We start from the raw sequence: 22,952 nt of genomic DNA, 5'->3' as shown, positions 1-22,952 counted from the left end.
CTGTGCTTATTGTGTTCTTCGGGCCGATCGTGCGGGGGCTAATGTCAATGTACTGTATGAAATTTGATATGAAAAAAAAAACGAGTGTGCTTTACTAAAGTAAAAATTCTTTAGCTCTATCTATATACATATTATTAGAGGCTATTATATAGGCTAGTATAATTTATTAATACTGTTTACTGTTTAATTTTTAATATTAATTTTAAAAGAGATTAAGGGCTTTAAATTTTTTTCTTCTTATTATATAACACAAAACGCAATTAAGTCTTTTATTGTTTATTCATTCTGAAATACTCCATATCATTATATGTACATGTACAGTAATATTCGAAACGTAGCTCTCTCTCTTTCTATCTTCAGTAACTTATATCTCCCTGTCAACTTTCGTTCGCCTCGATACGCATTCACCAGCTTATGCCTCAATCCAAGCGCTTAAAGTTTTACTTCAATTTAAACAATAATATATAAAATATTAATATATTACAATTGTTTTTTTGCCGTAACAATGAATTGTTTCTTCGTGCTGTGAGACCGAAATATTGCAGGATCCGCTGATGAATATTGTCACCCATAACCACTTCACAGATGGGCCGTGCGCTTGTCGGTTGAACTAAAGAAATAAAAATATGCTAAGGTTAACTTCATTATTTTTCTAAAACTGCACACGATGTTGCAAATTAAAGTTTCACAAATTAGGAAATAAAATATTGATTGATATACTCGTATTTCTTTGCTTAGTGATAACAAAAGATTCAAAACATACTGGCTAGAGTTTTTTTATTTTTATAGGGCAACAAAGGCAAACAGGTGATCTGCTTGGCGTTGTGATCAACCTCGCTCATAGATATCATAAATGCTAACGACACAGCCAAACCACTGCCTACTACAGATAACTCTCATTTCTAGTTTAAAAAAGGATATCTCGTCTATATTATGGGTACGTGCCAAAATAGTCTCGGAAAATGGACTATGGATAAACATAGTTATTCTAGGTTTGTAAAATAAAATTTAAATATCAGTTATATAAAACTAGTAGTCTATTTCAAACTAAGAAAACGAGCTTGGATCTTGGATTTTAAACATAAGACTCATCATAGTCGGTTGCTCTTGGCCGAGCAGTCGTGGTCATGTGGAATTCTTGTTTATTAAGCCTTGACTGATGTTTTCCATAGTTTGCGAACTGAGGCTTGGCGCACGCACTCGTTAAATGAGGTTTCAATAAGGTCTTTCACCTGATCAGTCCAGCGCATGGGGATTCGTCCACGAAATCACGTCACGAAAGACGTCCGGTGCATTCGTGTTGAGCGATGCACCGGTGTTCGAATCTCAGGCGGGTACCAATTTTTCTAATGAAATACGTACTCAACAAATGTTCACGATTGACTTCCACGGTGAAGGAATAGCATCGTGTAATAAAAATCAAACCCGCAAAATTATAATTTGCGTAATCACTGGTGGTAGGACCTCTTGTGAGACCGCGCGGATAGGTACCACCACCCTGCCTATTTCTGCCGTGAAGCAGTAATGCGTTTCGGTTTGAAGGGTGGAGCAGCCGTTGTAACTATACTGAGACCCTTAGAACTTATATCTGAAGGTGGGTGGCCCATTTACGTCGTAGATGTCTATGGGCTCCAGTAACCACTTAACACCAGGCGGGCTGTGAGCTCGTCCACCCATCTAAGCAATAAAAAAAAAGAGCATTGACCCGACTCTGAACAACAAGTTTCTCGATAGACTCTGCTGGCCGTCGCGATACTTGTCCAAAATATCTAAGAATCCTGGATTGCACTGTTGAAGACAAGACTAAGCTTAGTTACAAAATTGAACGTTGTTATTTCTACAATAGTATCATTTGGATTTAAATCGTTATTAGTGGATCTTGTACTTATTATAAACCATTTAATAATATAGACTTACTATTACTATTTCTATGGTAATAATTGTCTATAAGAATTCTAAGTAGGTATACAAGATTCACTAATAACTTACTTTTACTATTACCTGAAGATAATTAATTAAAAAAATTAGTTTATATATAAATATTACGTAAAATTATATATTTTGCAGAACGCAACATCAACTACATTGAAAACAAATAAAATTAAAAGACAATTTTTGTTCACGCCATTACCAAGAAATAAAACAAACACAAAATACAGGGTAATTAAAATAAGTGAATCATTAAAGGAAAAATTATTTATAAATAAAACAGAAACGAGGTGACACAAATATCTTAATATAAACGACACATAGTATGCTACGGTTTCCTTATTAAATCTAAGTGGTGAACAAACTTGTGCCAGGGTTTAGATTCATAAAGATTATATTTGGCGGAATTTAATGTTCACCCGCAAAGGATGTTGCAAGTTCTTAAGATGGCGGAGGAATTTATTTTTTGGGCAAAAGGATCGATAATCATTGGACTCAAAATACTGATTAAATCCCTGAATTATTAGGTACGTTATTCATAAAGGTAAGATATCGTATTGTTTCAGTTTACAAAAAAAACTTACATTAACGTTGTTGTATGAACACCGATTGAAAGTTGGCTTAGTTCAGGCTCCAATTACCTTGATCACGTAACATATATTTTTTTGTTGTTCGTTTACTTTAGTTTACGTATATTCTACAGTAAAACAGAAAAATTGTCCAATATTTCTGTAGTAAATATCTTTGTTGTCTCACTGTGCAAGAACTTTGAAAACTGCTGACTAAAAGTATTATGTATGGGTGTATTCAGGATGATATAAATGAAATAATATAAAAATCCTTTTATATAATTCCAAGAATATTAGGATTGTTGTGGTCGATGTTCGGAGCTAGTAGTATGTACAGTAGGTATTGGAGTCATTCGGAGGGCACAGCCATGGTGCCATCTAAAACATTCGGAGTCCTCGACTAAGCAAAGCGGTACTTCGCGCTTTGATATATTTATGCTTTACAAAGCACAGGATCAGTCTCGCGTGCTGTACTTAACTTATATCTCGAGGCCGGGATTTCCAAATACTTTTTTTTTCTTATTGCTTAGACGGGTGGACGAGCTCACAGCTCACCTGGTGTGTAGTGGTTACTGGAGCCCACAAACATCTACAACGTAAATACGCCACCCACCTTGAGATATAAGCTCTAAGGTCTAAAGTATAGTCACAACGGCTGCCCCCGCATTACTGCTTCACGTCAGAAATAGGCGGGGTGGTGGTACCTACCCGTACGGACTCACAAGACGTCCTACCACTAGTAAAAGTTATACTTACACTTCCATCTAACTGTAAGTCCATGTGAACGGCGGCGACTTCTTAAAATCGGGTGGGCCTTTGCTCGTCTTTAATGTGTGAATTCAACAATATAAATAAACATATAAATAAACTTTACATTATGCTCTAAACGAACACAAAATTAAGTTAAAGTCATAGACTTTAACTTAATTTTTACACGCAATAACCCATTTAAAATTAGGGTACCTTTACGAAATATACAGAATACAATACTTATCAAGTTAGTTTAAGCTCACAACGAATTTCATTCAATAATCGAACTAAGGCCCATTATTTCAATGGCCCGGTATTATGTTTAACGCTCACCTACTCACACGCCTACGTCGACAACTCATCTTTACGTCACATCATTATTATTAATTTTTATGACGCATAACAGGAATAAGGAAACCATTAAAGATTTCGATTGTTTCTTTTTTATATATAGGTATATCTAATCTGCATACAAAACGCGTTTACATTAAAAAAGGGATTGCAAAAATGGTGTGAGCCAATAATTTTTTTAATTAGGATTCACAGTACCCTACTTCATCATCATCATCACTATCCTGCCATCCTGCCTGGGGTCCTGGGGTCGGCGCAAAATGTTTTCTCCTTCTATACTCTTCTATCATATACCATTTCTTCGCTCACTCCCCTCTTACCCATAACGTCTTTCACGCAATCTATCCATTTCTTCTTAGGTCTACCTCTTCCTCTATATTCTTCCACATTCATAGTTAACATTCTCTTACCAACCTCATTTTCATTTCGTCTCATCACATGTCCATACCATCTCAAACGCACACTTCTCAGCTTCCTCTGTCACAGGTGCCACTTTCAGACTTCCTCTAACATATTCATTCCGTATTCTATCCATTCTCGTTACCCCACACATCCATCGCAACATTCGCATCTCTGATGCATGCAATCACCTACCTTACTTACTGTGACTAAAACCATTCTTGGTTCAAATAAGTACCACGACTATAAAGAAGTATAACTACTGCTTCATGGGTAAGCGACACGTGTAAAGACTATGAACAAACAAATCTACTAGCATTCACTTTTGTTAAATTTCTCCCTACCCATTCGCTGGTAGCCTAACGGGCTATTGCAGCTACGCCCTGACGGGTAGGTGAGCTCACGGGCTCAACCTGAGAGAATTTACTAACACCAGCCCTAGCAAGTGCAGTGCTTCGTTGAATTTATGATAAAAAAAAATCCTTATCGCTGGTAGTCTAACGGGTTATTGCAGCTACGCCCGGACGGGTAAGTGAGCTCACGGGCTCAACATGAGAGAATTTTCTAACACTAACCCTCAAGAGCAGTGCTTCGCTGAACCTACTAACGGATCGGAATCGCGACCCACTGAGAAGATCCGGCGAGTAACTCGGTGGACTGTGTAGTATTATAGTTTCGACGAATTCGAAGTCCCAGTTGGGAGTCGGGAGGGAAAAACTTTCTGTCTAGATATAGATTTTCCCTCTTTTAAATATATATAGATACATATAAAGCAATGATAACATAGATAAGTACAAGTTTCTGTTCTGTTTGTCGAGTAATTTTCTTTTTTTTGCCAAGACTTTTTGACTGAGGTTTAGTATTATCAATAGTAACAAATTGTAATAAACAAACGAACGTTACACATTAAATTAATGTAATGCGTTAAATAAACTGGACAATATCTTGTAAATTCTATTATTAAGAAAAATAAGTGTTCTTATTTTTATTCCATATCATTTTTCTTTCTAAAACAGCTTCGAATATAAAGCCTATTTTTTACGCAATGCTTTTTAAATAAACTCATAAATTAAATACAAAAATATAAAAGGTAAAATCTGTGAATGTGTGGGTGTTTTCGTTAAATACCATGTCGTAAGCAAGGTCATGTTGTGTGTGACATCACGCGTGCAGAACCGCATTTTTGTTTATCTAGGGATGTCACGAGTTTAAACATCAACAATAATTAAATTTTTCTGGTATAAGAATGGTTGTGTTTTTTTTTTAAATACAGTTTTATGTCAGCACGCAGCGACGTTGCTGTCACGTACGCCACACCGATGCTGCCTGTGCCATTATCAAACGAGTGAGAAACATTGAACAAATTTAAAACTACGAACCGTAACTAAAACACAGAAAAATCGTTGTATTATGAGCCTCGGATGCGAATCTGCGATCTTGTAAAAACGAAAAGCCCGCGCGAAACCGCTTAAACTACCAACAAAATTTACAGATTTTGTGTTAGGTTTCCAATGCCTAATTCTCTCTTCTTTTTTTCCTACCTAAGCTGATAGCCTTGAGAGGCTATTTCAGCGTAATCTTAACCGGCTCAAGCCGGAGTGATGCTAACACTGAACCTAGCAAGAGCAGTGCTTCGCAGAATCTACCACCGGATCGGAAAGGCGACCCACTGAGAAGATCCGGCGAGAAACTCAGTGGGCTGTGTCTGTGGGTTAATTTACTCGCCGAGCCCTTCGTCGCAAGCGACGGGTTCGACTAGAACGATGGCCGGTACTTGAGGTACCTTAAAGCACCGTTAATGGATCGGGAGGATCCGTAATGACGCGATTATTTCTCTTTGTTCCAAGTAAACATAAGAACATATTATGCGGTGAGGAGTCTCCGTAAGGAGCGAAGTTCCTTGCTTTTTTCCATACTGTTTTAAACGGTACTGTTTTTCTTACTGGTGATAGGACCTCTTGTAAGTCTGCCCGGATAGGTACTACCGCCCTGCCTATTTCTGCAGTGTAGCAGTAATGCGTTTCGGTTTGAAGAGTGGGGCAGCCGTTGTAACTATACTGAGACCTTAGAGCTCGAATCTGAAGGTGGGTGGCGGTATTTGCGTTGTAGATGCCTATGGACTCCGGTAACCACTTAACACCAGGTGGGCCGTGAGCTGCTTCACCCATCTATGCAATAAATAAATAAAATAAAATGGTGAAAATTATATTTTCAATAAGTTCAAAGTGATTGTTTTAACTGTTGACTTTGAGTCTAATGTATATCAATAATAATAATAATAATAAATAACCATGGAAACCGTCTACAACAACAGACGTGTCAAAAATTGCAAAATTAAAATTTATTTAATTTTACCTAAATTTTTACAAATATTTACAGAAAAAATACAAATAATTAAATTTTAAAAATGATAAAAACAAAAAGAGAAAGTGTAAAGTTGGATGCAAAAATGAAAATAAAGAATTTAAAGAAAACTGCAATGTGACACGTCCATGTCGACGACAACTGCATTAAGGAAAAACCCAAGTCGACAGTGTAGACAGGTGACCTGTGGCGCACAAAGAACATCACCATGTATTCCGTCGTGTTCGTCGGATGGCTCTCCAAGTCCGACGAGAATTGAAAGTTTATCCAGCGACGAAACACAGCCGTCCCCTGCGCCGCCAAGACCTGTGCGCCGGGGCCGCCCACCATTGGCATGCTTGGGATCAACGAGGCGAAATGCCCCGTCTACGGTCCCCGCTACCAGTGGTGTAGTGCGCTCTCGCATGCGTTGGAACGAAAATATAAATATGAATGTCATGCGAGCGTACTATGAGGCTACGGAGGGAGAAACCAACCTTTCTGCGTATCGCTCAAAAATGTTTTCTGTGTTTCAGACATTGTGCCCGACCGTGAATGTTTCGACACAACGACTGTCAGATCAGGTGAGGGCTATCCAGCGGCTTAGGCTGTTGGACCAGTCTCTTCTTGATCGACTACGCTACGAAGCGCTACCTGTTCCCATCGAACCACAAGAAAACCAAGTGGTAACTGACACCGTCGCCCCAATAATACAACACGATGAGGAAATTCAAGAACAGGTTTGTGCAAGTAACCAGGACTATGAGCGTTTGAGTAGTGCTTTGGAGGATTCTATTCAAGAATATAGGTTAGTCTCCGCCTGCTCTAGACCACGATTACCACGTTTGCCTATGCATAGACGTAATGTTTCGCTTGTAGGGGCCCTGGACTCTATTCTAAAACCCTATTTAGAATCAAGTACAGATCTAATTGATACGCACTCACTTCTATACTGCGGTGCGGTAGCGGTTTGTCGTGTAGCTGAGGTTAAGTCTCCAAACTTAACCCAGACAGCCTATCGACCCCCTACTAAACCACAATGGCAGTGCAGAATTGAGAAGCGAATTGATAGGGCCAGGATTCTTATAGCAAAGCTTATGTGCTTCCAGAAAGGAAATACTCGTCCACGGGTTATGTGTTTCGTCGATCAGGCCTTTGCCGGAACTGGAATAAGCTCAAACGAATACATGACCTGTATTATTGAGCGCATAGACTTCTGGAAGCAAAAAGTTTATGCTTGGGCAAGCCGTATTCGTCGGTATCGTCTAAGATCTGAGCGATACCATTTGAATAGAGTTTTCCAAAGAGATCAAAGAAGTATATACAGAAACTGGGAGTCGTCTCAATCCCAAGTGACCGATGAGCCATACAATGTCAACGAAGAGGACATGTCAACATTTTGGAATAATATTTGGTCGATACCCATTGGTCACTCTGAAGGGGAATGGATACAAACTGTCAGGCGGGAATGTGAATCGTATAAAGAGATGGATTCAATAACAATTTCCGCCGTTGATGTTTCTCGTGCAGTACGTTCGATGCCAAATTGGAAAAGTCCGGGACCGGACGGACTGCACAGTTACTGGATCAAGTGGATCCGAAGTTCACATGAACGCCTGGCAGCTCAATTCCAACAGGCCCTTGAGTTGGGATCACTCCCAGATTTCATGACATCTGGTATCACTTATTTGATTTATAAATCTGGCAATACCTCGGATCCCAAGAATTACAGACCAATTACATGCTTACCTACTATCTATAAGCTACTTACATCCATTTTGAGAATCAAAATTCAAAATCACATTTTTAATAATAACATTTTATCACCTAATCAGAATGGATGTAAGGCAGGGTCTCGAGGTACAAAAGATTTGCTACTCATTGACATGACCATTACTCAACAAGTTCGGCGGAGTAAGAGGAACGTTCATATGGCTTGGATTGATTATAAGAAAGCGTATGACTCTGTGCCTCATACATGGCTAATGAGAGTTTTAGAGCTATATAAAATAAATCCCATACTATGCTCCTTTCTTAGCTCATGCATGGGTCAATGGTCTACGTTTCTTAGTCAACCAGGTCAGATGACTTCTTCTGCTGCCCCGAATTTAATAAGGATTAAGCGGGGTATCTTTCAGGGCGACAGTCTGAGTCCTTTGTGGTTTTGTTTGGCGCTTAATCCTTTAAGTACATTACTTAAAGATTCAACGCTAGGCTACCGACTTCGCAGAGGAGCTGAGGCTATATCACATCTCTTGTTCATGGATGATCTCAAATTATTTGCTTCCAAAAAACCAGACTTAATGAGTTTACTTAAAATAACCGACAATTTTAGTAAAGCCATTGGGATGGAATTTGGTGTTGATAAATGTGCGTTCATAGATGTACAGAGAGGTAAAGTTGTAAGCTCAGATTGCTTACTACTTAACCATAGTGTGGTCCTCAAGTCTCTTTGTGAATCGGAAACTTACAAGTACCTTGGTATGTTTGAAGTGCTGAATATTGTTGACGCAGATATGAAACAATCGTTTAGAGATCGGTTTTTTGGTCGTCTTATAAAGGTCTTAAAAAGCCATTTATCAGGCGGAAACAAAATCCGAGCGTTTAATGGTTGGGTCATGCCTATGTTAACATATTCCTTTGGCATACTAAGGTGGACGCAATCAGAGCTGGACGTACTGGACAGAAAAGTCAGACGATTGTTAACGGCATACAGAATGCATCATCCACGTTCGTCTGTAATGAGGTTGTATATTCCTCGGAAATGTGGGGGTCGTGGTATTTTGAATGCCAAGGATCTACATAACCGAGAGATATACAACCTTAGGGAATATTTCCTTAAGATGAACGTGAATATGTATCGGGATGTCGTTGCAGTCGATAAGGGGCTAACTCCGCTATCCTTAGCTAACGGGAATTGGAAGAGGCTGAAGGTAGAGAGTATTTCAGATCGCATAACTGTATGGAGGAGCAAGGAGTTACACGGTAGGTTCTACCGGGCTCTCACAGGGCCTGATGTAGACCAATTAGCTTCCGTAGCCTGGTTACGATTCAGTAACCTCTTTGGGGAAACTGAAGGTTTTATCTTTGCAATTATGGACGAAGTTATCATGACGAACAACTACCGGAAATATATACTAAAGGATGGGACGGTCGACATTTGTCGGGCATGCCACCGTCCGGGAGAGTCTATTAGACATATTGTTTCTGGCTGTTCTCGGTTTGCTAACGGCGAGTACTTGCATAGACATAACCAAGTGGCTAGGATTATCCATCAACAACTTGCTCTGAAATATGGTTTTCTTGATTCTGCTGTACCTTATTACCAATACCAACCTCAACCAGTTCTTGATAATGGTCATGTTACGCTCTACTGGGACCGATCTATTATCACGGATAGGTATATTGTTGCCAATAAACCTGATATTGTGATAATAGATCGATCTGCGCGTCGAGCAGTGTTGGTTGATGTCACCATTCCTCATGACGAGAACCTCGTGAAGGCAGAAAAGGACAAATTAATAAAATATTTAGACCTGGCCCACGAGACTACCGCCATGTGGCATGTTGATTCAACCATCATTGTTCCAATAGTTGTATCGGTACACGGCTTGATAGCGAAAAGTTTCGATCAACATCTTAAGAAACTTTCGTTATCCAGCTGGGTTAAGGGCCTAATACAGAAAGCAGTTATCCTTGATACTGCACGCATTGTGAGGAGGTTTCTCAATCTGGAGTCCTAACCACTGGTGGCTTGTGTCGTAGACACCGCCATCAGCGGCAATCTATTTTTATATAGTGTTTTTTAAAAATTGTATTTTTAATATCTTTTTTAAAAAATATTATGTAATTAATAAGATTTTAAATAAATATAAATAAATAATAATAAAAACGCGGCCAGCGACCTACGTTCGGTGTTAACTTCGAATTAGCTCAAAATTAAACTTATTGTACTGCCCAACCTCAATAAAAAAATTTTTTTTCATACACGCTCCCTGTTGATTTTGAAACGTGAGGTCGAATCGCAATTTTGTTGCATAGCGGCTATTCTGTTGACCCTTTAAACTGAAGCATAAGACTACATACATTGCGACAAAAATAAGCAGGATGGTGTTACATACCCGTGCGAGCTTATAATTCTATACTAATATGTAAATATATAATTTTATGGACTTCACTGCACGATGTTACATCTTCATTGTAGATATCGCTAATGAGAAATTAGTAGCCGCCTGTGGCACTTAATCTCTTATCCTTATATCCATGGTTGCTTTAAACATTTTAACACATTACAAAATTTATGATTACCTACACGTATTGATATTATTTTTATTGGCGCTAAGAATGAAGACTGACCATTCCACCTGACCAATATGTTTTGTTTAAAATTAAAATTTAATTTAAATTTATTATTTAGCCGCGTTTACAAAATATATAATTTAGTGCATCCCTATACGTCGCGTCGGGCCATACATTGCGCGGGCGCAAGTTGGGCGAAAAGAAGTTTTACAAGCAATAAGGTTTCGTACCTTTAAATGTATCATGTATCTTACTGGTGGTAGGACGTCTTGAGTCCGCGGGGGCAGGTACCACCACCCTACCAATTTCTGCCGTGAAGCAGTAATGCGTTTCGGTTTGAAGGGTGGGGCAGCCGTTGTAACTATACTTGAGACCTTAGAACTTATATCTCAAGGTGGGTGGCGCATTTACGTTGTCGATATCTATGGGCTCCAGTAACTACTGAATACCAGGTGGGCTGTGAGCTCATCCACCCATCTAAGCAATAAAAAAATCGGGTAGTATAATACATTTAGATAGGAATAATGTATAGTCCGTGACAATAAATTAACGTATTTAACTTTCATTGAACTTTGTTTTTCAAAATCGAACACTAACTACACTTAAATATTGGCTCTAGTGTTATTATCCAGGGAATAAACAAAGAAATAAGTTAACACGGAACGAACGGAATACACTAGGTCTTAAAACGTGATTCCATGAAGTAAATATTTAACTGTGAATCCTAAATAAAATAGAACTATCTAAAATATAAATTATGTGAGTCCCGTATTGAACTTGCTAGCTCTGAAGCCATAAAGTTATCCAAACTTTAACTATTTTATGTCAATAGTCTTTAGAGGTGTGACACTCCATTAGTGTTCACAGTTGACAAGTCGAATGTGACACAATATTGAGTAGCACTCATTATTATTATCAGATACCAAAAATGGTAAACTCGTTGTTACTTTCCAAATATATTTCACAATTATAAAAAAGAACGCGTAGAACTTAATCGATTCATTAGATAATTTTTTTTATTGCTTAGATGGGTGAACGAGCTCATAGCCCACCTGGTGTTAAGTGGTTACTGGAGCCCATAGACATCTACGACGTAAATGCGCCACCCACCTTGAGATATAAGTTCTAAGGTCTCAAGTATAATAATTAGTTACCCCGTCTGCCCCACCCTTCAAACCGAAACGCATTACTGCTTCACGGCAGAAATAGGCAGGGTGGTGGTACCTACCCGTGCGGACTCACAAGAGGTCCTACCACCAGTAATTACGCAAATTATAATTTTGCGGGTTTGATTTTTATTACACGATGTTGTTATTCCTTCACCGTGGAAGTCAGTAGTGAACATTTGTTGAGTACGTATTTCATTAGAAAAATTGGTACCCGCCTGGGATTCGAACACCGATGCATCGCTCAACACGAATGCACCGGACGTCTTATCCTTTAGGCCACGAGACTCGATTTTCATAATTTTCTTTTTTATTTCAAAGATATTGCTACTCATGTGGCACAGCTAAATATTATTATATGATAGGTTGTTTTCGTGTTATCCTTAATAATGTTTATTTCATTGACTACATTGATGATATGGGCATTTCAAATTCTGTACTATTTTTCCGATATGCAATTAGGGTTTACCTTTCAAGGATATTTCGTATTTTTTCTTCAGCTTAATTAGGACTTGCGCTACCTTACATACTTTTTTAAGCCATTAACAATCTCATCGAATAGTTTCTTCGCGGAACCACATACTTGAGTTACCTTTTTTCTGTGTATGAGTATGAAGCTAAGCAGTATATTATACCAATCAGCTGTGATACGTGTCTATGGCTTACACGGATTATTTGCGTTTTTTGTATGAGTTAGGGCAACGTCATGGTTAGTCAAACGTTTACTTAGAACTTTTCAAAATTTATTGTGTTTATTCTAATTTCCCTAATTTTGGGGAATCGACAAACGGAAAATCTTCCGTGTAGCCGGTGAAATTACTCGATAGACCAACGGCCCGACTGTTATAGATCGAAATTTTGTATCTAAGCCTGTTTATCTTCACCATCTCATTAGCGCGATTGACATCTATCAAATTTCTTGTGTTCAATCGCTTGAGTACTAAAAATTATTTCGTAATGTACTCGTAAAATTATTTAATATTAAGAAATTAATGAATAAGACCATACGTAGAATCAAAATGATAAGCTCGCTTTAGTTTATTTCGTTGGTTTTTTTCCATGGCTTAGGCTATCACGGAACCGATGGTGCAGTTAGCATGTCTTGCAATTCAACAATTATGTTAAGATAACAATTCAAGGGGTAATATTTTTGACATGAATTTTAATTTTGAATTTTTACTTAATACGACCCACCCTCGCTTCGCTTCGGAAACATTAAAACATACATGAAACCAAAAAATAATAATTAAAAAAAATATTAAAAAAAGTAGCCTATGTTCATTAGGGACAATGTCGGCTTCTAATGGCAAAAGAATTTTTCAAATCGGTCCAGTAGTTTAGGAGCCTATTCGAAACAAACAAACAAACAAATCTTTCCTCTTTATAATATTAGTATAGAAGAATACAGACTAGCTTATATCTTTGAAGGGGCGTGGCCACAAACTTGTTACTCGGGGAGTGTGTTGGTGGGAAATTAATGTTAGAGCCGGATGGTTTTGTACAAAAAGAAAGAGACTGTAAAAGCACTGAGCGGCGTTTTCAGGTGGTGTGACCTTGGATAACTACATGAAAAGCCATTATATGCGGGGTATTCGTAAAACGATGACATTAACACACAATCCGAAACTGCTTTTCACAAAAAAAAATTATCTTAGGTATTAAAACTGGCTCGACCCGGCAGGCTGGTCCTGGTCCAGCGGGATATTCCGGGACACCAGCGGCATCATCTGGGCGGACTGACGGACTGCCGTACCCAGACGTTTCAGAGCCTTCGATTCGCCTCGAAGGCTCCGTCGGCCGGGCGTCCTTGGGGTGAGCTGCGCCGTCTGGTTGTAGTGTTGACCGTGGTAACCCTCTTACCTCATCTGGGCTCTGATCTCGGAGGGGATCGGACGCTTGGGCGAAGAGTGCAGTGGAGTCGTTTAGTGGGTAGGGCCCTGAAAACATCCTTTGGCCAGTCTCACATAGCCCGCGCGCTCCCTAGGCGCGGGGACCTCATAGGAGGTTCGGCACCCGGCCCAAAAAAAAGGATTTATAATTGGCGCTTGCTATCTTTCGTATCGTACAACGTGGGAGCAATCCAATTTGCGAACGAATATTGTTTTCGCTTTGTTTAGTATATCCTACATATCTTCTTTTATTGCTGTAATCGGGCAGATGAGCCTGGTTCAATTGATGTAGTTATATTTTTATCTGGATCTTTTGTGTAACACGAAATTATCGCTTTAACATGCCGTTAAAACTAGTAATTACAAATAATCATATTGTTGAATCACTCAATATAAATAAGGCATATTCTTCGTTAAAGAATTATTTTAAGCTCTGTTTTGAAGGAAAACTTTCAGGACAAAAACCAATCCGTATTTTGACTGAAAATGTTGATTTCTCGAAATGTTATTTTCAAAAGGAACCGCGTATTTCGAGGAGCAATTTGTTTGCTCATAAAAAAAACAGCATGCTCAATTTGAACGTTGAATGTGATCGAGTTTAACAGAAAACTCCTAACAGTGTAAACGAGACCTTTCCATTGATTCAAGAGGCTGGCGCCTGCGGGGTTTCGCATCTAGTGTGAGAAAAATGAACTAACCCTCACCTAGATAACACGAGGCGCCGAGCGTCACGTCAATCACTCGACATGGCTTTGCGCAGGGACGTAATAAGGATTACAAATTTTTCATTTTAATTTTTGATGGGTGAACGAGCTCACGGCCGACCTAATGTTAAGTGGTGACGGCAGCCCATAGACATCTACAACGTAAGTGCTGCCACCCAACCCGAGACATGAGTTGTAAGGTCTCAGTTTTAACAGTACAACGGCTGCCCCACCCTTCAAACCGAAACGCATTTCTACTTCACGGCAGAAATAGGCAGGGTGGTGGTGCCTACCCGTGCGGACTCACAAGACGTCCTATCACCAATAAAATTCCCTGTTAATATTAATACACTAATTATATAGCCCGGTCGACGGCGACCCAGTTAGCTCTCTTCGCTTATGCTACGGCTGTATACTACTTCAATAGAAAGATGTCGTTTTAATTAAGATTAAGATTAAAATAGCCTTTATTAAAAATGTAATTTAAGTAAAAAAATTATCTTCATCTTTTTTTAATAATTTTTTGCTGCATCAGTATAGGTTTCAAATACGTAGTAACCCTTAAATCTATGAATTATGTACGATGTAATTGAGAATCGTCGAAAGAAATCTGTAATTATTTTATCAACACGTAAACATTAATCGTTTTCTAATTATAAACATCAAAGTTAAAGTTTTCTTATCACGAAGCTAAGAGCAAAAGAAATATGCTAAAATTTGATTAAGCTACTATAAGGGTTTAGTATTACGTTTTTTTATTGTCAAAACACACACCTAGATAAGTAATGATTTTCGATTACTAGGCCTAAGAAGATGCTATATTTATTGATATATTTTTGTAATATTGTACCGCACAATTATTGTCTTCAGTTCTTGATTCATATAAAAACTTCATTAAACTACCTAATTTATAATGAAGACGTTACTCTAACTCCGACTCTGTGCATATGACACTAGTCCCGAGTAATAATATTTATGATTTCAAATTACGGCAAAGTCCATGAAGCAGACATACACTTACGGGTATACATAAAACGCACATTTTCTCTGAGTAAATATTGAATGTTTTTCACAGTTTTATTTTAACATCAATGTTATTTGTATGAGTAAGAGTAAAATTAAAGGAATAAATACACCTTGGTTATGTTTGTGTTTTATACGCGGATCTCTTACTTGTGGTAGGACCTCTTGTAAATCTAAATGGAAAAGTACCACCACCCTGCCTATTTCTGCCGTGAAGCAGTAATGCGTTTCGGTTTTTTGCGTTACAGTTCGTTACAGTTCCGGTTTGAGCCCCGTGAGCTCACCTATTCGGTGAATCTAGAATAACCCCTCGACGTTACTAAAATAGGTAGGAAAAAAAGTGCCATATGTACTAGCGGAGTGTCCTAGGACTAAAACAACAACAACAAACTAAACGTATAATCATCAAATACTTTTATAAAGTTTAACTACAATTTTCACAGTTACCTTATAAATACATCGAACATGAACATAAAAAATATAGATGAAAAGAAAATGTAAGTTGAAATGTATTCTTTTCTTGAAATTCTCACGCCCACTAAAATCGTTTGTATATAACTTTGACCACGTGTGGTGCGTCACGTCCTATTATGACACTACTTTGGAACATCGAATATGGCGTACGTACAATTTTGGTGATCGTTTAGAAGAAATACTACATGTCAGCTTTTGCACACGAACAACTTATTTTTATTGAATAACAACTGTAATGGCTCCTTGTTAAGGCTCAGATTATATTGGATATGTTTTCGAAGATTGTAGGCACGGCGTCCACCTGACTTGTGACTTTTGGAGACGTGAGCATGACTGATCCGGTCCCTAGTTAGTCTCTAATCATACGGCTCCAATGGCGTGTAGGGTGTGGGATGTTGTGTAAGTGTCTATTGAGTTTAAAACAAATACGCAATTCGGATTTCTCAATAAAATTAAATACTTGAAAGAAATTTGATGCGTTTTTTTACCAAAAGTACCTACGTTTTCTGTTTTGTTTTAATGTATTTCTGTTTATAGAATATGATGCCGGAAATTTACTAAGAAGCATAACTTAAAGAGCCTACCTATTATTTATTTTTATAATCTGTGGTCAACATGCACACATATTTATGGTTGTTAAGAAAAGATACCAAAAAAATTACAGCGTAAAAGCGCGCTGTGAATCCAACGCTACCTAAACTATTTATTAATTTATGTACTTATAAATAACTCGGCATTTTGGTAACCTTATTAGTTACAATTTTTCATTCACAATTTTATAATCAATAATTACGTAAACTCATAAATTTATGGGTTTGTAGAAGGTCGATAATGTTAGTAGGGCCGACCTAAAAATACTGGGATGGACTTTGTGAATGAGGATATGCGAGAGAAGGGTGTGAGTGTAGAGATGAGGTATTATGATAGGCATGAATAAAAAACGAAATGTTTCGTCCATCCCACATAGAGGGATAAGGTCAAGAGGATAAATTTTCGGGTTTAATTTTCAGTACACAATTGGTAGAAGTGGTGTATGATGCAGGCGTATCGTGCATTTTACAAAGGACAACTGTGAATTAGGATAAAATAATGATTTGTGTGTGTGTTTTTTTTCCCTATCTATTCTAGTAACCTCGATGGGTTATTGTTCACTTTCTGAACGTCAAAGTGTCAGCGAGCGACGTCCGCCAAGACACCAATCCTCTTTCAAATCCAGCCGTCAAAAGCAACACATCCATTGTATAATTCTCTATTAAGTATTTAATTTGTTGTTCTTGGCAGCTAGAAAACGCAACACCGGCTGGAAAACGCAACAGTTATACTAGATTCACAGAACGAGCAGGTGAACTCACGGTGCTCGAACCTGACGCTTATGGTGTGCATGTTTACCTGACCTTAACTAACCCTAATTTTTGTTTTTTGTTTTGTGTTCGATTATGGTACATTCATTCCATTGATTTTGAACTTTGTAACACTTAGATCCAACCAGAGACCCGGAGCGGGACCAGTTGCCGTGAAGGACTAAATCCCTTCGAAATACTGACGTGGAAGGACGTGGGAACCCACCACAATTACATCCCAGGAGAGTTATGGACAAAGAAACATTTAAACTGTTTCAAGGCCCTGACCACGACCCTCAGTAATGAGGAAACCGACGCAAGGAGGAGGAGGAACACTTAGATACTGTCAAAATTTCTGACACAAGTCAGCGCAAGCAAATTAGTGCTGCGTATTTGCTTAGTGATATTATTTAAGGACACCTTATTGCTGATACCTACCATTGTAGCTATCGTTAATGGGCGTATTTCTTTCTGCCTTGAAATCTCGATCTCTATATAATATGAACCAGAGTAGCGGCATTCAGACATAGCATGATATCAATGAGTGATGGTAACCACGTAACAATGAGTCAGAAACATAAAAAATATATATTTTTTTACAGAAAACAAATCGACATCTAACCCAATTATTAATGCACAAACGATCAGCGAGTGACTTAATAAGTTGAACAGGAACGCAACTGCAACTGATATGTTACTAAAACAATAAACAAATTGAATTTAAAGTTGAAATAAAGTTCGTGTGACTCAATCATCGATGTCTCTAAACACGGCTACCAGTTAGCACCATTTATGGGCACTAGGCGTACGTTAGGGCAGGGCCGGACTGTCTACTAAGTATTATATTAGTTATGACCCCCTATCATAATTTAAAACTAGAATTCTAAGCTTGCTGTTTATTAGGAACAAACATGTTTTGATATTTTCGGTTTGATCATTTTTAAAATTAATATTATTGATTGTTTGACTATTTTTGTGACGTAATGATGAAACAATTTACAAAAATATATCCATTACAGAAATAAGTAGGTATACGTTTCATTTGAAAGGTTTTGTGCTATTGTGTGTATAATATTTAAGAATATTCCTATTCTAAAATTTATATATTGGCGCAACATTACTGTTTAATTATAAAGCTAGCCATTTCCTTAATGTTGACATTGTTGGTTAACTAAAGTCCAATGCGTGTAAGCCATTGTTTAAAACGGTATTCAAGAGAATTCATGACTACGCTACCGCCACTCTTCTACTATAAATACGAGTGACTAATGTTGCACAATACGTGTTCAGGAACAATACCTGAAGAGAAGAAAGAAAGAAAGAAGTCCTATCCAGTCCATCCTTACGGAACCCAAATCCAGCACATAGTAGATGTATACCAGCAAGCTCATCACCCCTGCCTCGTTAGGCAGGAATCCCAAGCCCGGGCAGAGGGGATTGTCCCGAGGCTCGATCTGCACTCCTGTAAGAGGACGCGAAGACCCGATGGCGCACAATACATTCCGGCTCGAGAAGCCGACCGAGGCGGAGCTCTCTGTTGTTATCGTTGTACACTTGTAATGTAATAAATGGAATTCATTGGAAAAGTGAGTTTTAATTACTGTCCCTATGGAAGGCAATGACAATAATGAAGAGAATGATTGTAATAAAAAGACGCCGCCAGTCCCACCGTTATCAGTCGCTGACGTCATCATTTTATAAACACCATGGAACCAGTCACGTCGAGGTATTGGCGCCACCGTGCCTAAGTTCGACCCCGCCTTCAAAGTTAATCTTAAGATACTACTAAGATTTAGCTGATTTTGTACTGATAAGTTTATGACGACATTTGTTCAATAAAATAGTATCGGCTGCTAAATATATTATAGTCAGTTCCCTTTACTTAGGACCATAGATTCATGGTGACATAGCCTTATGCGGATCGAAAATGTTAAACATTTAGTTATTATAGCAACCATTATTTTTGTAAAGTGAATAAATTATAAGGGGCTCCAATAATTATTTTTATTAGGTCATTAACTGTCATAATAATCGAACTTATATAAGTATTTAGATTTCTATGACTATGTCTACAGCCGCATACAGATGACTCTTAGATAATTAATAACTTAAAAAAACTCACGTCTTGACAAGGTTTTGAAACAAATGAAATTTATTCAAAGGACTATTTAATGATAACATATTATATTTTTATAACCTTGTGTTTCAAAAATATTTACTCGTCTCTTACAGGGCAAGATATTAAGTAATATTCCGTTCCTGAATTAAACATTTTGCGGAAGAGTCGTAGCCGCGGAGTCAAGGAGCCGCGGGTTGCCGACCGCTGGTCTAAAGTATATAGGTATAGTATACCTATTCTTCGGTTTTCACCCGATCCACTAACGGTGCTTTTAGGTACTTCAAGCACCAGTCATCGTTCTCATCAAACCCGTAGCTTGTGACGAAGGGCTCGACGAGTAAATTAACCCTCAGTCAAAGCCCACTGAGTTTCTCGCCGGATCTTCTCAGTGGGTCACGTTTCCGATCCGCTGGTAGATTCTGCGAAGCACGTCTCTTGCTAGGGTTCGTGTTAGCAACGTCATCAGGTTTGAGCCCCGTGACTTGTGAGCTCACCTACTAGTTAAGGCTACGCTGAAATAGCCTCTCAAGGCTATCAGCTTAGATAGGAAAAAAAACGGTTTTCACGAGACGTAGGCATAATTAAAAATACCAATTTGGAATACAATTTTATTATTGTCAATAAACAAATTATTTTCTAATATTATTATGTTCAATATTGATAGATATTGTCGTGATTCTTGACAACAATAAAAAATAAAGCATTCAAAACGTCACGGACGACTAAGACGTTAATCGTCGATATTTGAATAGTGGCATAGATAATAATACAATATTTAATATTTAATATTGTGCTAACTACACCCTATTTGTCTATAGAAATTATTACTATATAGACTTCTACGTTTCATTTCGCACTAACGAACTAATAGTATCTTAAGGTCTGGCAGTTTGGCGGAGGAGGTTTTTGTGATTTTGACTCACAACCAATAACAAATTTCTTCGCAAAATCTCTAGGTCACTGAATGACTAATATCAATCATACCCTCGACTGTCTAATGAATCTTATTTATCACATTCTGAGCTCGTGAATGACAGTGTATCTCCTTATATAGTACGAAAATGACCTCCTTCAGACCAATACAAATTCAATGCGCACAAAACATTTTCAACCTTATCACAAGAGCATAGATTCAAATGAAAATGAACAAAAACTATAGTAAACAACGCACAGTACCCCGTATCATAGTCTGTAAAGGAATTATTGAAGTCCAAGTAAAATATGTAATACGTGACTCGGACATAAAATGGAACAAAAATAATTGAATCTAAATGTAGTATCTAAGTAACAGATCAAATTTTATTAAAATGTAACTTATTTGTTTTCGGAAAAAAATGTTTCTATTAGTTTCGCGTAAGCGTCTATAAACTATCCATGTAAACAAATCTAGGACTTCGATTTTAAGCTATAGGATATCAGCTGATTTTTTAATTGAATACGAAACCATTCGAGTGATTCGCCATCTTTATCAATCAAGACATCAATAAGTAAATAAACGTCATAAAAACCCTATTACACTTAAATTCTTAGCGTTCCACTCGGCTCCATTCATTAGATCACAGAAAAAGAAGAAGAAAAAAACTAGTATCTACCTCTTCACAACGAGGATAAGCCTAGTGTTAGCGCTAATTGGGAATTACTTGAAGGACTACCCACGTGCTTTACTGATGACCAACAATTTTTTAGTCTTTGAAACGTGAGTGGTAGGGCACAAAGTCGTTTGATCAATATAAGTTAGGTGCAAATCGATTTGTAACGCTAAACTAGTAAGTATTCTGACAAAAAATGTTGTACTTGAGACTTCAGTAGCAACTATTTTCCTTTTAAACGTTCTTAGTTTTGAACTAATAAGTGTTGCTTGTTTGTTTAAAAGTTAGAAAGAAAATTGTGGTGAGATCACTTAGTATAACTTCACTGAATTGATCGTGCGTGAGCCAAATGACATAAAAGCCTGCCTTTTGAATGATTACAAAGAAAATAATTCTTCTTTTAACATGTTGTTTTTTTATTAATGGCGAAACACTTTTTTTAGAGCAGTAGGGTTTTGCGTCATATTTAAACATACATTTAAAAAAGTATCGGGATTAGATGACTTTATAGTCCCAATCTGATTTTTTATTTTTTGTTGTTGTCGTTAAATTGGCAAAACTGTTTTTCATTTTGGCGCGAAGTTTGATTTGCATCTGCTATTTACATCACGATTAAACACAATGCTGTTTTTAGTTACATCATATCTAGTATGTATTGAGTTTTTCATTAACAAAAACATCAATTTATTTATTTATTTATTAGGCACACAATACACATCACAAGCTAAAAAGATACATAAAAAAAAGTAAAAAGAAACCAAATCTGGCTTTCAACATAAGCCATGTGGGCACGGCCAAGCAAGGCAAAGTGCTGAATTTGTACATAATGTTCCTTACAACTATACGACAAAATAACACGATAACAAAAACTAATCAAATTTATAATGTAAGGAAATAATTTTATTCACAATATACAATTAATCAATTACAGTACTAACCTATTGCTAACGTGGATAATAAAGTGTTTGTCTTAAATTTTGCACCGAAAATGGCGTTTTCAAAATGTTTTGATGATTGAATTATTCGTTGGCGTAAGTATAACGTTTCTGAACAGGTATACTTTGAATGTGATAAAACAAGTTTGAATGATTAACTAATACTATGTGTATTCAACTCCTGGCTGAGCCTTTGCTCGCCCAACTGCCCTGGTGAAGTTGAAAAAAAATGCTGTGTATTATTGATCTTTTCCCGCTAATTTCTTGACAGATTCGTATATTATGTCACTTCAACTTATTTGTCTCCTTAGTCTCCCTCAATAAAGATCTCTAGAAACTCTCTTAGTTCTGACACACAATATTCGTTACAGAATCGTTTTATTGTATCCAATTAAATAATTATAGTGAATGTTACTATTCCCGTGTCTATCGTTTGCGGTTCACAATTAAACAATTGTATACTGGCAATTTAGTTCGTTTTGAAAGGCTGCTTACAAACACATTTCTTGATAGAAGACATGCGATCCGAATTGAAAATCTTTTAATGAAGTCGGTGGAAAATATGAAATATTTTTTTAACAGGATCGAAAATACTAAATATTGATTTCAATTTCATAGGTTGGAGCCGTATACATTGAAAATTATGGTTGTATCTCTATAGTCAATTTCTATTTAAAAAGAAAAATAGACCGACCGAGGAAAAAGCGTGAAATTAATTATAATTGAATATTAAAATATACTTGATATAATAACAATCATAATCGTGAGATTAAATGTAGTTTTAATAATGCAAATCTATTCTTTATCATTATAACATATTGGTTGTCTTGTATTAAATTTTTTTTTTTCACCACGAAACAAGACAATCTTTTGAGATTGCTAATTGCACAGTATTCTAAGACCAACGACCCTAGTTGAATAAATTTTAATAAAACTACGGTGCGTTTATTTTCACGGTCCACGATCGAGTTAAATCGGTTCGTTGCCTTGATTTAATAAGGCAATTTGATTAATTACTTTTTTAATACGTAAGTTAAGTTAATCGTGAATGTGGATTTGATAATTCATCATAC

General features: G+C 37.3%; 2 long non-coding RNA genes across 2 annotated transcripts in view; one reads left to right on the top strand and one right to left on the bottom strand.

The window, feature by feature from the left end:
* Nucleotides 1–260: 260 nt before the first annotated feature.
* The window catches only part of LOC119629867 (uncharacterized), a 28,104-nt gene continuing 5,412 nt past the window's right edge, over nucleotides 261–22,952 (bottom strand). The window contains exon 3 of the long non-coding RNA XR_005245754.2: nucleotides 261–610. This is a non-coding gene — a long non-coding RNA (uncharacterized LOC119629867). The remainder of the gene's footprint in view (nucleotides 611–22,952) is intronic.
* On the top strand, nucleotides 16,448–18,822 carry LOC105841966 (uncharacterized). Its single transcript, XR_009975510.1, has 2 exons — nucleotides 16,448–17,271; nucleotides 17,376–18,822. It is a non-coding gene; the product is annotated as an uncharacterized LOC105841966 (long non-coding RNA).

The sequence above is a fragment of the Bombyx mori genome, chromosome 18 (assembly GCF_030269925.1).
Source record: "Bombyx mori chromosome 18, ASM3026992v2".
Taxonomy (NCBI): Eukaryota; Metazoa; Arthropoda; class Insecta; order Lepidoptera; family Bombycidae; genus Bombyx; species Bombyx mori.
Note: the sequence above shows the minus strand (reverse complement) of the source record. Positions and strands in the feature narration are given on the sequence as shown.